General features: G+C 36.8%; 1 protein-coding gene across 2 annotated transcripts in view; it reads right to left on the minus strand.

Annotated features, from left to right (window-relative positions):
- LOC133531461 (AT-rich interactive domain-containing protein 5B-like) overlaps positions 1–16,601 on the minus strand; it is a 120,368-nt gene that overhangs the window by 44,622 nt on the left and 59,145 nt on the right. The gene's annotated exons all lie outside the window — the stretch shown is intronic.

Consider the following 16,601-nt stretch of genomic DNA (forward strand, 5'->3'; position numbering starts at 1 on the left):
TAACCAATTCAATGTTACATAAATTAAGGATCAATTACTTTTCTAAGAAATTGTCAGGTAACATTTTAAGTTTTGTACCTCTTCACCCCAGCTGTCCTTATTCACCCCGGTTGATGGTATGTAATTAAATAAAGCTAGTCAAGGTACAGTAGGTACATACAGCCAATTGTTTTTGAAAAATTTTAGGCCTTTTTCAGATCCCCAGAAGCGGACCCCAGGCTCCCATGAGCCGTGGCAAAATGCCAGGACAACCGCGAGGAGAAGGAGAAGTGCTTTTTCAGATCACAATACTGTTTTTTTTTATGGAGGCTAGGCAGGCGTTTGACCACGATCACACCTGATGGTAAGTGATGATGCGGTCTACGGTGGAGCACGCTTACCTATGAGAACTATTTACTCTAGCTAAACATTTAACTTACTATCTTGAGGCCATTCTCTAGTAATTTCATCGATTCGAAACTTGATTTCTTGAATCTTGATCGTTAGAAAAAAATCACGAACATAGATCTTAAATGCAACTCAAAAATTTGTAATATTTTTTGCACAAAAGCTAAAAATATGAATATTGCTTCTAGAAATACGCAATTTTATTTTTGATCAAACGTTATTTCAATTTTTATTTGTTATAACTTACAAAAAATTAAAGTTCATAAACATGATACCCGCGATCCCGGGCACGCTTACTCTCAGTCAGAATGAGAGACGAACCCGAAACTTAGGGGTCCATACAAAAGTTGACAGTCGTTGACAGAGCTCAACGAGGGGGGGGGGCGGGTTTAGGGTCGGCAACTCGCATGTAACTCCTCTGGAGTTGCAGGCGTACATAGGCTACGGAGACTGCTTACCATCAGGCGGGCCGTATGCTTGTTTGCCACCGACGTAGTATAAAAAAAAAAAAACAGAAAACGTTTTTCCACTTCTAAATATTTTCCATTCTCAATGACTTTTTTGTATATTATTGACACAATGAAAAACTAGGTTTATACATTTCCTTTTTTTTTCAAAATTCGCAGTACATTTTTTTTAAGCGAAACCTATAAACCTGGAATATATTATGCTGAAGCGATCGACATCAAAATCAACGTCATTTGTTAAGATTTAGTCAGTGGAAATTTTTTCCCGAAATGGAATTTCATAGAAAAAGTACCGTTATTTCGCTAGGATCGGAAAGCTATAATTCCCTCTTAATACTTCAGTATTTATCAAATTAAAAATTAAAAATTATTTATTTCCATTTTACGCTGCAGCCACAGGATATTCCTTTTACAGTAAAGGTTTAAAATCTTAATGTTAAAGCCTAAGATTAACGATGGTCCCCACACTACGCAAAGCCTGTATCGTGGTTACCGTGGTTACAAACATTTTTTTTTTTTTTTTTTTTTTACATGCATTTGCTTGAGCATAAAGGTGCACAAGTTAATAATTTAATAAAATAATAAATAATTATATTCCCATTTCTGTGTCGAAACAATCAGCGGGCAATGAGATGTCTACACAGGTTCAAAGAATACATAAGTTCAAAGGTCACCGAAGCCAATGCAAAGGTCAACATTGTATACCTCTTATTTATATAAGGGGTTAAATTTACAAGCAAATTGTTTGGAAAAGTTAAACTTTTTGTTACAAAAAGGCTTCCGGAGTCAGTCGATATAGGCTAAGTACGCATTATAGAACTGTGTGGCTACCAGAACCCCTAGTGTAAATTTATTCGATAGCGAAGGTGACGTTAAGTCTCATTTTGTATGGGATTGAGAAACAGCGCGCCAAGCGGGACGTTTTGGAAACTTAAAAACGTCATGTCACGCTATCGAATAAATTTACACTAGGGGTACAGGCGTTACTTTGCGGAAATTGATATTAACTAAAATACAAGATATTCCTTTGCTAATCCGCGAAAAGATAACGTGCTAGTCAATCAGGGCTAACCCGTTATACTTGCGTATTTTTACATGCAATTAATGTTCCCACCCTTGCACCGCAAAAATAAATACGCAAATAAATATAATAATCCACCACCAAAAGTACAAAACTTGTTTCGCCTCTCTACGAGGCATCCTCAGGAGATGTTGACGGTCCGAAGTCCGACGACTGAGTCAGTCGGACTAAGTCGACTGAGTGAGTTCGGGTTGTTATATTTATTTGCGTATTAGCACGTCATCTTTTCGCGGATAAGCAAAGTAATATTTTGTATTTTAATTAAATACCTGCCCTGACATCATCAAATCAAATCATTTATTTGTTAGAATACAGTCAAGTGGATGTTATCAAATACATTTCAAAGAACAGTGTATTCAGCCAGCTAACGGGCATACAAATCTTATATTCATAAACAAAATTAATTTAATGTATACTACATTATACTAAATTTAATAACTATGCGGAATATGGTCAAAATATTCATTTAAAGAGTAAAAAGCATTTTGTACTAAAAAGTCCAATAAATGTTTCCTAAATACAGGCATTTAACAGTTAAACATGAAACAGTTATTATTGTACAGAGGGCTGTACAGGGCTGGTTGTATTGAGCTGGTTGATAAATTCTCACAATGTAAATCAATAATGTCGTTACGGTGGCGCAAGGAATCACAATATGACAGCAATGTCGGCAATGCCCTGGGGCCTGTGTTATAGTTGACAAGCGACAGGTGGCAATTACTGTGTTCATGTATTTGAGTACGTGTTATGTAATTGTTATTATTTTTTTGGTATTAGTATTGTTTCCCTACTCATCATCTTCCTCGCGTTGTCCCGCCATTTTGCCACGGCTCATGGGAGCCTGGTGTCCGCTTGGCAACTATATATAATCGAATGGGCGTAGGCAGATTTACGAAAGCGACTGCCATCTAACCTTCCAGCCCAGAGGGTAAAATAGGCTTTATTTCCTTCACAGAAAAGCGATTGGCAAATATCAAATGAAATTTCGTACCTAAGTTCAGAAAAACTCACAGGTACGAGGCGGGATTTGAAATTTTGAACCCGATACCTCCGGATTGCATGTCGCATTAACGCTAGGGCACCAGCGCTTTTTTATTTCCCGAGTAATATTATAAATTCGAAAGTAACTGTGTCTGTCTGTTACCTCTTCACGCTTAATCCTCTGAACCGATTTAGATGAAATTTGGCATGGAGATAGTTGGAGACCCAATGAATGACATAGGATAGTTTTTATTTGGTATGGAAAGGATAGTTTTCTATCATCAATCATCATCATTCCATGACTGTTGAGCTAGTTGATGAATTCTCACACTGTAAATCAAGGGTCGGAAACCGGTTAAATTTCCAAACCGTTATCATGTACCTAACGCAACACCTTTAAATTTCGGTTTCGCTCTAAAAACCGTTATTTTTAAGCCGGTTTTTATGAGAACAGTTCTTGCCTAATTAACCGGTTAAAAAAAAAAATTTAACCGGTTTCTTCATATTTCGGTGGCTACGTTTACGTGGCACACCACCAGGCCGGCCGGCCGTTTCAGGACTCGTCGAATAAACCGGTTTTTTAGGTTACCATAAAGTTCTTAAAACGTTCACGTTTTTATAAAAGATTGGAGGAAAACCCAAATAAACCGGTATTCTTTAAACCGGTTCTGAGCCTTGCTGTAAATCCACGTGTGATCGCAAGAAATCACAACATGACAGCAATGTCGGCAATGCCCTGGGGCCTGTGTTATAGTTGACCAGTGGCAGGTAGCAACTAGTGTGTTCACGTTCTATAAGTATTTAGGTGTAAGTTGGATATATACAGAGGATTACTATAACTAGCTTAAATCTAAAATAAGCCCTTGAGGCATTATAACAAGGATGAGGGCGGCATTTCCTCGTTGTATCGCATCGCAATGCTAATACGTTGTGCAAAAATAATCAATTAAAAGTTAATTACGTTCCTGGTCATCGACCTTGGAACTGTTCGTAACATTTTCTTTAAAAAGTAACAAAGTAATTCAGGCGAAAGCACGGGAAGAAGCTGGTTTATCGTATATGTAGTAATATGCAGGGTGTTTAATGTGTTTATTTAGTCGCCTGCAATAATTTACGGTGTGAATTAAGGTCATATTGAGCAACTTTTACTATGGGACCAACCCCGTAATCTTAAAAAAAAATTACTCTCCCATAGAAAATGTCAAGGTCAGACGGCTAAAATGTATGAAACGGCTATTTTTTTGCGATTTCAGGGTTGGTCACATAGTGAAAGTTACTCAGTATGACCTATATATTCACCCCGTACATGATTGCAGTGAGGGTAAGATCCATAGGTACATTATAGTATGGTTAACTCGTCGCGTCTTTCCTGTAGACATTGCTCAGGAAATCTAGAGCTATTTTTACGCTACACCCTTACAGGCGGAATTTTTTTTTACAGTACTTGAGACTCAAATAAGGAGTTTTTGCAAAAATTTCATTTTTGATACAATCCTATGGCCACCTGTCTCCATCATCAGACCACATCGATGCCATCATTATATTAGTGGATTGTTATCCGATTTACATATGAATGCAAAATATCAGCTCAATCTGAAATCGGGAAGTGGGTCAAATTTAGCTTCCAACATTTGACCCACATTAAGTAACAGGGCAAGTTAAATAAAAGCTTGTAAAAACAGAGCCCCTAGTGTAAATTTATTCGATAGCGTGACGTGACGTACGCGTTTGCATTAAGACTCATTTGTATGGGATTTAGTAACAGCGCGCCAAGCGGGACGTTTTGGAAACTCAAAATCCCATACAAAATGAGACTTAAGGACGCGAACGCGTACGTCACGTTACGATATCGAATCAATTTACACTAGGGGTACAGGATATTTGTACCTGAGTCGTTAACTTTTACTTTCTTTAAGTGATATTTTTGTAAAATGTGTTAAACCCATATTTTTTAATAAAAAGCTAATTTTAAACATTTAACGGATAAACCGTCAATTGTACTATTTTTGTAGAGACATTAAAGTTAAAAAAAGAATATGTATAGTATGTTTGTCAAGTATCAAGTAGACTAGAGCAGAGTGTAACCCAGAATGTCTCCCATTACCGGTGGTTTCATTCCAATCGATTCCCGAGCACGAGCGAGCTAAGAGGTCTACTAGAATTAACCGCAAAAGGTTATACATATGTAGTATTAAAGGCTAACTGAAAATAATATGAAAATTAGATATGATTTCCCGTTTATTTGGGTCTTTTCTAGCTGCCCTTGCAAATGCGACCGCGGCCGGCAAAACGTCCCACTTTGACGCTAGCCATAAGGACGCGTAGACAGATTATTCGTATAAAGATACAAGCTAATCTAGTCCTTATGACAAGCGACAAAGTGGGACGTTTTTCCGGCCGCGGTCACATATAGTCCAGTTTCCGTGTGAATTTTTAATGGCATTTACCCACGATTGAAATGTGTGTAAAAATATAATAACTACAGTATTTTGTTAATTGACATATATATCTAAGGACGGGCCATACGGGCACTAATAAGATTGGTGCTAGTTCAGTGGTGTCACTCACGAATTCGAGCCAATCGTGCAGTCTAACGGAAGTAGTTACGACCAATTGCGATGTGGCGTTAGACTGCACGATTGGCTCGACTTCGTTTAGTATATAATATGTGATATAGACATTATGGTAAACATTTTTACACAATTTGATGTATATTAACAATATCTATGCGCCTACGTTTAACTTTTTTATATTTTTTAATTATTGTAAAAATTTGGAGCGAAAAACTGCTTTTATACACATTTTTAAATGCTCCTAACTCTTATAATAATTTAAAAAATCGAAAAAAATCAAAGGTAGCGGCATGGCCATGGTCGATATACAACAAATTGTGTCAAAATATTTTCAATAATGTTAATATACAGAGAGGGAAATGAGGACTATGTTTGTATGAAAAGGAGATTTCGCGTGAGTCCTCCATGTTCGTCTTAAAGGTCTCAAGGTCACATTACACTGGTGTCGAGTGCTCGAATAGCTTCTGTACGCGCACCAATAAGAATATACGGCGAGGGAAATTCTATAATAACAAAATCGGTACTTGACGGTCGCAACCTGCGCATACGACGGTATGTGGCTTTCCATCAGAATAGGGTCCTTATGCTTAATGTACAAAGGGAATCCTTTCTCATAGAAAGCTCTGCACATGAAGCGTAAGGACATTAGGAACCCTACTCCGAGGGAAGGCCACATTTACACACAAATATATAAAACTAGTTTTTGTCCGACCAGAATGCTGATTACTACGATGATGTATGTTTCAATTTTTTTTTGTTATGCTATATTTTTGTATGTTATAGACCTTATAGTTTTTGAAGCGCTGGTGGCCTAGCGGAAAGAGCGTGCGACTTGCAATCCGGAGGTCGCGGGTTCAAACTCCGGCTCGTACCAATGAGTTTTTCGGAATTTATGTACCAAATATCATTTGATATTTACCAGTCGCTTTTCGGTGAAGGAAAACATCGTGAGGAAACCGTACTAATCCCAACAAGGCCTAGTTTATCCTCTGGGTTGGAAGGTCAGATGGCAGTCGCTTTCGTAAAAACTAGTGCCTACGCCACATCTTGGGATTAGTTGTCAAGCGGACCCCAGGCTCCCATGAGCCGTGGCAAAATGCCGGGTCAACGCGAGGAAGAAGAAGAAGACCTTATAGTTTATCATGAATAAATGTGATGATTTCTGATTTCTGAAAACTATTCTACAGGGTTTTTTTTAAATATTTAAATTAAGGCATGAGAAGTACTGATTTAAATGTACAAGTGCTTCGTTTACAGTAACGGCCAATTGATTTAAATCCGGTCCTGATACACAAACTACTAAATCATCTGCAAATGTGCTTTACTATAGTAATTAACAAACTTAAAAACTAAATCTAAAAATTTAACAATATTATATACTAGGGTCGACAGGTACCCGGGTAAATGTGCCTAGCACGCTGCTGGCGTTACCTCTTTTTTTAATTACCGGCAATATTTTGCTATGTGAATATATAGTTAGAACATAATTAACAACTTTTACTATGGGACCAACCCCGAAATCACGAAAAAAATGGCTCTCCCATAGAAAGCATATACTTCTGACCAGCCAAAATGTATGGAAACCCGAATTTTATTCGTGTTTCCTTAAACTATCCAAAATACTATTACCAAATTTCATTTAAATCGTTTCATTTCAATCCGTTCTCAACCAAATCGGCGATATCACGACAAAAATTATTCACTAAAAACCCACGTTTAAAGGAAACAAGTCTATTTTAATAAAAGGAAAATGTGTTTATGACATAAACGGATTTTTATAAAACGAATTTAAACTGTTTGGAATGAACTTAAAAATTAATTGACTCGGTATCCATAGAAAATAATAAATCCAATTAATCTTAGAGTAGATTTAGACCTATTTTTATACGATAATCTTTATTATAATATTTATTTTCAGTGTATAATACAAAAAAGTTACACATTACACAAATTGTCTAAGTCTCACGGTAAGCTTAAGAAGGCTTGTGTTGTGTACAAATAAATATACAAATACTTAAATGAGTACATAGAAAACATCCATGAGCAAATGGAACAAATATCAGTGCTCATCACACAAATAAATGCCCTGACCGGGATTCGAACCCAGGACCATCGGTGTCATAGATAAATATTATAGGACATTATTACACAAATTGACTAAGTCCCACGTACCACAGTAAGCTCATGTGTTGAGGGTACTTAGACAACGATATATATAATATATAAATATTTATAAATACTTAAATACATAGAAAACACCCATGACTCTGGAACAAATATCCATGCTCATCACACGAATAAATGCCCTTACCAGGATTTGAACCCGGGACCATCAGCTTCGTAGGCAGGGTCACTGCCCACTAGGCCAGACCAGTCATCTAAATACATCGGTCGTATATTTAATTATTTATATAATGATATAAAATAGGACAAGATTATGGTCTGATTTTTCAAACATCAGGTAAAATTATCTGTCAGTTAAAGAAAACACTCTGTTTTTCTTCTTACTTGTGAAAGAAAGGGAAGAGGGATGTTTGATAAATCAGACCTTAATCAACTTTTTCATCTAGATACATAAAATAAACTCTATGATATGTTCAGAAGATCTACCGCGAACCACGTTCGACGTGTTGCCTCCCTGTTACACTTACATACGAATTCACAAGTGCGACAGAGACGCAACACGTCGAACGTGGTTCGGCGGTAGGCTCACAGGAACCGATCATGGAGGGTCTATTATATGGGTGTAGATAAAGTTATATTAACGTTTGTGAACCACGTTTTCAAAAATAAAGTACAGTTCATACAATAAAACGTACAAAAATTAAATGATTTAATGAAACTCATTATGACAAGTATCAAGAATCATCGGTTCTGTAGAAGTCGTAACGCGCGTAAAGGTTTTACAAGCCGGAAATGTTCCATCCAGTGGTTTATAGTTCATAGTACATTACGATACAAGTGCGAAAAATAGGAAATACGCAACGAGTGGTGATAAATTAAAACACCACAGGGAGTGTTTTAAATCGACACGAGTTGCAAATTCCCTATTCGCACATGTATCATACAACATTTTACAGTACATATGGCCCGACATATGCCCTTTATGGCCCGACATAGTTAAGTAATGTACTAATTATCGCACTAGTGCAGAAAATAGGAAATTCGCAACGAGTGATGATAAATTAAAACACGACCGAAGCGCTGTAAGGGGACAGTACAGCGGTGTCACGCACACGAATGCGAGCCAATCGTGCAGTCTAACGCCACAACGCGATTGGTTGATGAGTTCGCATCACGCGCGCGATTGGTCGCAACTAGTTCCGTTAGACTGCACGATTGGCTCGAATTCGTGAGTGCCACCACTGAACTAGCACCATTCTTAGTGCCCGTAAGGCCCGTCCTTAGGTATGTCAATGGAAGACAAATATTTTTTTTTCCTTTTTTTACATTCATCAAGTGGGTATGCGCTTTTGCAGCTGTGTGACAAATATGGGGATTCATATAATTAAATAAACTGTGTATCCTCTTTTAAATTTAGATGTATATATTTAATTTTATAGCAGGACAAGTAAGAAATAATTGTATTGGATAAACTGGAGCTACTAGTAAAGGTGTTTGAAAGTAAGCTGTGCTGTGTTATACGAGTAAGCTGTAGTAGCAAAGTTTCAGAAAGATAAAGCATAATTACGTAACTTATTAAATAAACTATTATTGATAGTTGTTTATTTACTCCCGTGCAAGTATCAAGCAGTGTGGAGCGCGCAGCGGACGGAATCCGGCGTCGCGCGTCGCTTACGAAATGTTACCGCGCGCCACGACCAGAACCACGCTAATGCAAATTAAACGAGTATGGAATAAAATTAAATTATTTTTTGAAAATATTTTAATTTATGTTATTTCAAGAAGTAACACTATAGGTGTTTAGTAATCTGCAATAATTGATGGGATGAATATATAGGTCATACTTGGCAACTTTCACTATAGGACCAACCCCGATTTCACGAAAAAAAAATGCTTCATACATTTCGGCTGTCCGACGTTGACATTTTCTATGGGAGAGCAAATTTTTCTTTCGAAAAATCCACTGGCATTCTGGCACCACTGCACTGGAGACCTTGGTCACTTTTTTTTCGTATATGACTTTTTTTTAATACTACGTCGGTGGCAAACAAGCATACGGCCCGCCTGATGGTAAGCAGTCTCCGTAGCCTATGTACGCCTGCAACTCCAGAGGAGTCACATGCGCGTTGCCGACCCTAGCATTCCCCCCCTCGTTACATTTATTTCGGTTCGGTTAAGTTCGTTGTAATCTGATGCCAATATATTTTTTTTGTTTGTGATGATTTGTAACGAAAACTAACGGATGTCAGTAAGAATGTTAATTTAATTTAATACTTTGTTATGTCAGTCAATCAATAGATATTTGTAATAAAAAGCCACAATTGGTACTTGCCGTATTTGCTAGTTCATTAACTTTATAGTTGATAATAATGGTTTCTGGGGGCCCTTGCGGATACACTTCGACCCATAGAGACAGATAATAATAGTGATCAATTTAAAATTTAACTATTAAATACTTAATTAATATTATCAATAGTTCTAATACATTTAATATATCTAGGTACATGAGTAAATAATTTCACCAATACTAAGTTTCACCAACAAAACACAAATATGCATTGACAAATAATTCTACTTTCTCCCCAATCTCCCCTGATTGCGCAATTACGCAAAAATATCAAAACAAGCGAGTGACCTTTAAAATTATAAAATAAAGTCGTGGTCGGAAGTGAAAATGGTTCAGTAGCGGCGTTCTGCGGCTGGCGCGCGCTAAGTAAAGCAAGCAAACGAAGCAAACTGGAGGGCACAGGGTTGTCACTGCACTACATTATATTTATTTTTTATTTTTAGCGGTTTTTTTTTAATAGCAGTGGTGGTTGAGTGGAGTGGAAAATGTTGCTACGCCCTAGTAGGGTCCATATTTGTATTGACTACTTAATTATAAGAACATCTTGTAATACCATGGTTGCAACGAATAAATGAAATATGAAATATCTGACTACATTATTGTATACGCTTCAACTGTTGTTCAACTTTCAATCCGGAGGTCGCGGGTTCAAATCCTGGCTCGTACCAATGAGTTATTCGGAACTTATGTACAATACGAAATATCATTTGATATTTACCACTAGTTTTTCATCGAAAACATCGCGAGGAAACCTGTATACATCTGCGAAGAAATTCAAAGGTGTATGTGAAGTCCCCAATCCGCATTGGGCTAGCGTGGGGGCCATAGCCAAAGCCCTCTCGCGCATGAGGACGTATATAGGCTGAATTATTATTAATTTTTATTTTTAGACAATTTCGTTTCTAATAGTAACATTAATGTACTAACAGTGACCTTATGAGTTTAAAATCGTTTATGAATTGTCGAAAAATAGCGATAATTATGAAACGTTTTACGTTTTTAAAACTCTGGTTTTTTTGTACATAGGAACTAGTATTGAATGCTCATTCGTTTCTAGAAAATGTATGGATTAGTCCTTCATAGTTAAACGAATAGACTTTAGTTGTGGTAGAAGTGTTTTACACAGATTATGATACATATGCATACTGTAAATTTTACACGCAAGATTTATATATTAAGACATTATTATTCATTTGGGGAATTGTATTTTATATAATTTTTGATTATGTCAATTCGGTCGATTTCTTCATAAAATCAAATATGTGTTTTTGCAATATGTGAAAATATTTATTGTATTAATTACACAAATATAATTTTTCTAATGAATATAATTTTCGCTACAAAAAGCATCTAATGGTACGTAAAATAATTGGATGTTTTTAATGAATAGTAATAATAATAATAAACACGCGCGGCAGCCCTGGCGCGGCAAGTATGCGCGCAGCCGATATTTTTTCACTGCAGAACAAAACCACAGTGGAGTCGACACGTTTTATCTAATTTTGTTTATATTGACCCTATTTTTGTTATTTTGGTACCTTAAATGAGTTTTAATATACTAATGGAAACTGACATATTAATGGAATATAGAATAAAATATCCATATCCAGTTATTTTATTTAAAATCTTATATTACTAATATTGTATGGGTACAGAGTAAATTTTACTAATGCACAATACGCATTTTTACATTAAAATAGATTCTACGACCAACTCTGGCAATGACCGCACTAGAAAAAAATGGTTTTCATTTTTTTCCTATGTAGGTAATTTTTGACGTCAGTTTTATTACGAGTACTCCCATATATACTGAGCTGAGCTATATAGAAAGAAACAAATCATCCTTAAAACAGCCTTTATTGCTAATTAAAGTATATCACTTGTCTTGATTTAGAATTATTTTTAGGGTACCGTACCCAAAGGGTAAAACGGGACCCTATTACTAAGACTCCGCTGTACGTCCGTCCGTGATAGTAAGACACTTGAAATTTTCACAGATGATGTATTTCTGTTGCCGCTATAACAACAAATATATAATGGTACGGAACCCTTCGTGCTTGAGTCGGACTCGCACTTGGTCTGTTTTTTACTTATTTATTTGTGATACCACTTCAGAAAACATGTAATTACCGACGAATATGATTACAAGACTTGACAATGGAAAACGGCCCTGTGAGTTTGCGACTTGACAACAAAGAGTGTGCGATAAGCTCATGCAGTCAACTGCATTTTTTATTATTGTAAATTTAAACGCTTATTCATAAACGTGTACTAAATTTACGATGCCGCTAATAATCGTTTGTCCCTTTCCGACGTATTGGTATGATGGAAAGGGACAAACGATTATTAGCGGCATCGTAACTTTAGTACACGTTTATGAATAAGGGGGTAAGTTTATAAGGTTGAAATTAAACCACCATTTGCGCCATATTGTAAATTTAAAACCTTAATTTATAAGATTGAAATTAACACACCATAGCATTTGCGCCAAAGTGGTTAGCAACAGTGGTCATCTAAGTATCTTAAGATAACTTTTGCGATTTGCAAAATACCAACTTAAACTTGTGTTGCATATACATGTACCTATAATGATTGCCTTAGTTAATAATTATATATATTTAATATTCGTTTTTTTAGAGATAAATCTAAATTGAAGCTCTTGTAATTCAAGATAAATATACTTGTATTTTCTGTAATTTTTCTCATTAAGCGAAATGTATATTTCTTTGAGAAAAGTTTTTTAAACCTAAAAAAGAGCTTGAGTCCAGAAAATTGGTAGTCGATGTGAACTATTAGTACTATTACACACAGCACTATTTCTGGACTGATACGTCATTCAAACCTAGCGTAATCCTATCTTAAAGGCCGGTAACGAACTTAGCGTAGCGGATGTCCATGGGTGATGGTAATCGCTTACCGTCAGGCGACTTATCTACTCGTTTTCTTCCTAATTTAAAAAAAAATACTATTTTTGTATATTTATAAGTATTTAAACAAGTCGGCTCAACAGTTTTCTTGTGCTGCTGCTATCTCGCTCGCACTACGAAGGGTTTATTACGGTAAGTAGCCTCCGCTATATCACATTATAACTATTTATTTATCCATACCCATACATTTGTTTATAAACTTATAAAACTATGCTGTAATGGGAGGTATTTTTAACCGACATTAAAAAAGTGTTTTAAGTTGTTACCGTTTTTTTTTGTTTTTTACAAAAAAGTATTCTTGAAGTTTACGAAAATTACTAAATACCTTAAGTTTCATTGGGTTTTAGGCATGAATCAAGTATTAAGTACGGATTGGGCATGAGTGCTGGGGGAACTGACAGAACGGGATAGTCTTATGCATCTTTCACTAGGAGTAGTAGAGAAAGCGTATTTTTTTTTACAAAAAAAGTATTCTTGAAGTTTGCGAATATTACTAAGTACTTTAATTTTTATTGGGTTTTAGGCATGGATCAAGTATTAAGTACGGATTGGGCATGAGTGCTGGGGGAACTGACAGAACGGGATAGTCTTATGTATCTTTCAGTAGGAGTAGTAGAGAAAGCGTTATTGTTTGTCTCGCATTTTTTTGAAATGAGGGAGCACTCTATGCTCTTACCGATCTCACTGTACAAGATAGACGTAATTAAGAATTATGCTAATGACTGTACCTAATGGGACAGATAATGGGCTAATTAGGGCTGGGTGGCAAACAAGCGAACGGCCCAACTGGTCAGCGGTTAACATAGCCCATAGACGTCTGCGTGCCCGGGATAGCGGATATCATGTGTTAGATTTTTTTTTTGTATAGTTTTAACAAAAAAACAAGTACTTGATGAGTCCGATCAAACATAAAATTGAGCATTTTACATATTTTTAGCTTCTGTGCAAGAATTGTTAAAAAAAATTAAGGTGCGTTGTAGACTTATTTTCTTAATTATTTTCTATCGAGAGAAAGTCAAGAAATCAGGTTTACTAGAGAATACTAATTAAATTACTACTTGGATTTTTGGCAACTGTATGGTGAACTAAAAAACCGGCCAAGTGCGAGTCAAACTCGCGCACGAAGGGTACCATTATCTATAAAAACGGCAAAAAAAATGTTGTATGGGAGCACCCTTACATACCTTTTTTATTTTTTTTTATTTGTTGTTATAGCGGCAACAGAAATACATCATCTGTGAAAATATCAACTGGCTATCACGGTGCATGAGCCGGCGGTGACAGAAGGACAGCGGAGTCTTAGTAATAGGGTCCCGTTTTACCCTTTGGGTACGGAACCCTAAAAAGTGCTAAGAAATTGGTCCATCCGTTGGAGAGCTACAATGCCACAAACAGACATTGACATAAAACATATTACACCCCTCTTTATGTGTCGTGTTCTTCTTTTTTTTTATACTACGTCGGTGGCAAACAAGCATACGGCCCGCCTGATGGTAAGCAGTCTCCGTAGCCTATGTACACCTGCAACTCCAGAGGAGTTACATGCGCGTTGCCAACCCAAACCCCCCCCCCCCCCCTCCCCCTCGTTGAGCTCTGGCAACCTTACTCACCGACAGGAACACAACACTATGAGTAGGGTCTAGTGTAGTGTAGTGTTCTTCTTCCTCGTGTCCCGGCATTTTGCCACGGCTCATGGGAGCCTGGGGTCCCCTTGACAACTAATCCCAAGATTTGGCGTAGGCAACACCCAACCAACGCAACCCAACACCCGTGTAGTATTGTCGGGGGTTTATGAAAAACAAAATCTTATAACTATACCTTTAAACGAGCAATTCTTGTATAATTTCGCGGATCTCGGTAACGGCTCTAACGATTTCGATGAAATTTGCTATATTAGGTTTTTCGGGGGCGAAAAATCGATCTAGTTCTTATCTCTGGGAAAACGCGCATTTTTGAGTTTTCATATGTTTTCCTAGCAAAGCTCGGTCTCCCAGATATTACATATTAAAATGTGTTCAACCCTGAAATGAATTAAAACCATACAATACGTCAGATTGAACAAGTGTACGTTACCACCACATACCAAAGTGCCGTAAGTACGTTTTGCAGAATACTGCGGCACGCCGTTTTCATTATTTGCGAGTTATGATGAGATCAGCGGTCGGTTCAAGGTGTTATCATACAGAATGTAACCGTTACTGCCTAAATTGACAAATAATACGGTATTTTACATTACATTGTATGTGTATTTTGAGAAATAGTACATTACTGCAGACGCCGGGAAAGAAGTGCTGGCCGGATGAGTAGGTATAGACGGCCGACCGCAAGGAGGCCGGTAGTGATACGAAGCCGGCAAGCCGTTTTCATGGCCTTGCATGTATAGTCCTTATCTCAAACTTGCAATGAAATAATAATAAAATATGATAGGCGCTGGTGGCCTAGCGGTAAGAGCGTGCTACTTTCAATCCGGAGGTCGCGGGTTCAAACCCGGCTCGTACCAATGAGTTTTTCGGAACTTACGTACGAAATATCATTTGATATTTACCAGTCGCTTTTCGGTGAAGGAAAACATCGTGAGGAAACCGGACTAATCTCAACCAGGCCTAGTTTACCCTCTGGGTTGGAAGGTCAGATGGCAGTAGCTTTCGTAAAAAAAAAACTAGTGCCTACGCCAAATCTTGGGATTAGTTGTCAAGCGGACCCAGGCTCCTATGAGCCGTGGCAAAATGCCGGGACAACGCGAGGAAGAAAGAAAAAAAAAAAGATGATTATGATTGTTTCATGTCCTAATGTGATAGGTTTTTGGGCTGTATCTCCTAAACCGTGCGTCGTAGCTCAAAAATAATTAAATTTTCGTTCCCCTTTTAAGAATCCCCAAATATAGTAAAAAAAAAGAAAATAAAAAAAAATATTCATCTGTCAAGCCTTTTCATGAAGACGCCATGTTTACATTAAAATAAAATAAAAATACTTCCCGGCCTACAAAAATCTAAAAAAGTCAAACGTAGGAGTATAGCCATGGTAAATATACATCAAATGATGTAAAAATATTTTCCAAAATGTCAATATCCAGAGAGGAAAATGGGGACTACGTTTGTATGGAGAATCGGCCGTCCTCTTTCCTCTTAAGATTAAGAGTCGATTTCTTCAAAAGTAGGTCTAAGGATATAATTCCCATTCGCGTTAGTGTGCTGAACGTAAATTTCAATTGATAGCCTTATCAGAGCTATAAGCTGTTATCAGTACAATATGCTGGGCAAAGAAACTACACACGGCGACCAGTAGATAATAATGACAGCATATTTGTTGATTTTTAATAAATAAATAAAATATAATGTATATTCTCATTTCTTTATTAATTATATTTTCTTTTCCTTTTGTAAGAATTCGATATGTTTTTTGAAAGAGCTATGTATTTGTATGATTTGAAGTAAATATATATTTTTAATCAAATTTCTACAAAGAAATGCATGATTTCTATAGTAGGTAATCTAAATTGTATTTTTTCTTTTTAATGCATGTTAATTATAAGATGTAATATTTTGAAAAGATGTGTCCCGCCGAGTTTCTTGCCGGTCCATATTGGGATACCCTCCTCCAATTTAGGGGGGATTTAAATCTTCTCGGGTCAGAGGTGTAGGGTTAGAGCCGGTGTAGCTTTATTTGATGTTCATAAGCGCATTGTAATATGCCTACTTGAATAATAAACTATCT

This window comes from Cydia pomonella, chromosome 25 (assembly GCF_033807575.1).
Source record: "Cydia pomonella isolate Wapato2018A chromosome 25, ilCydPomo1, whole genome shotgun sequence".
NCBI lineage: Eukaryota > Metazoa > Arthropoda > Insecta > Lepidoptera > Tortricidae > Cydia > Cydia pomonella.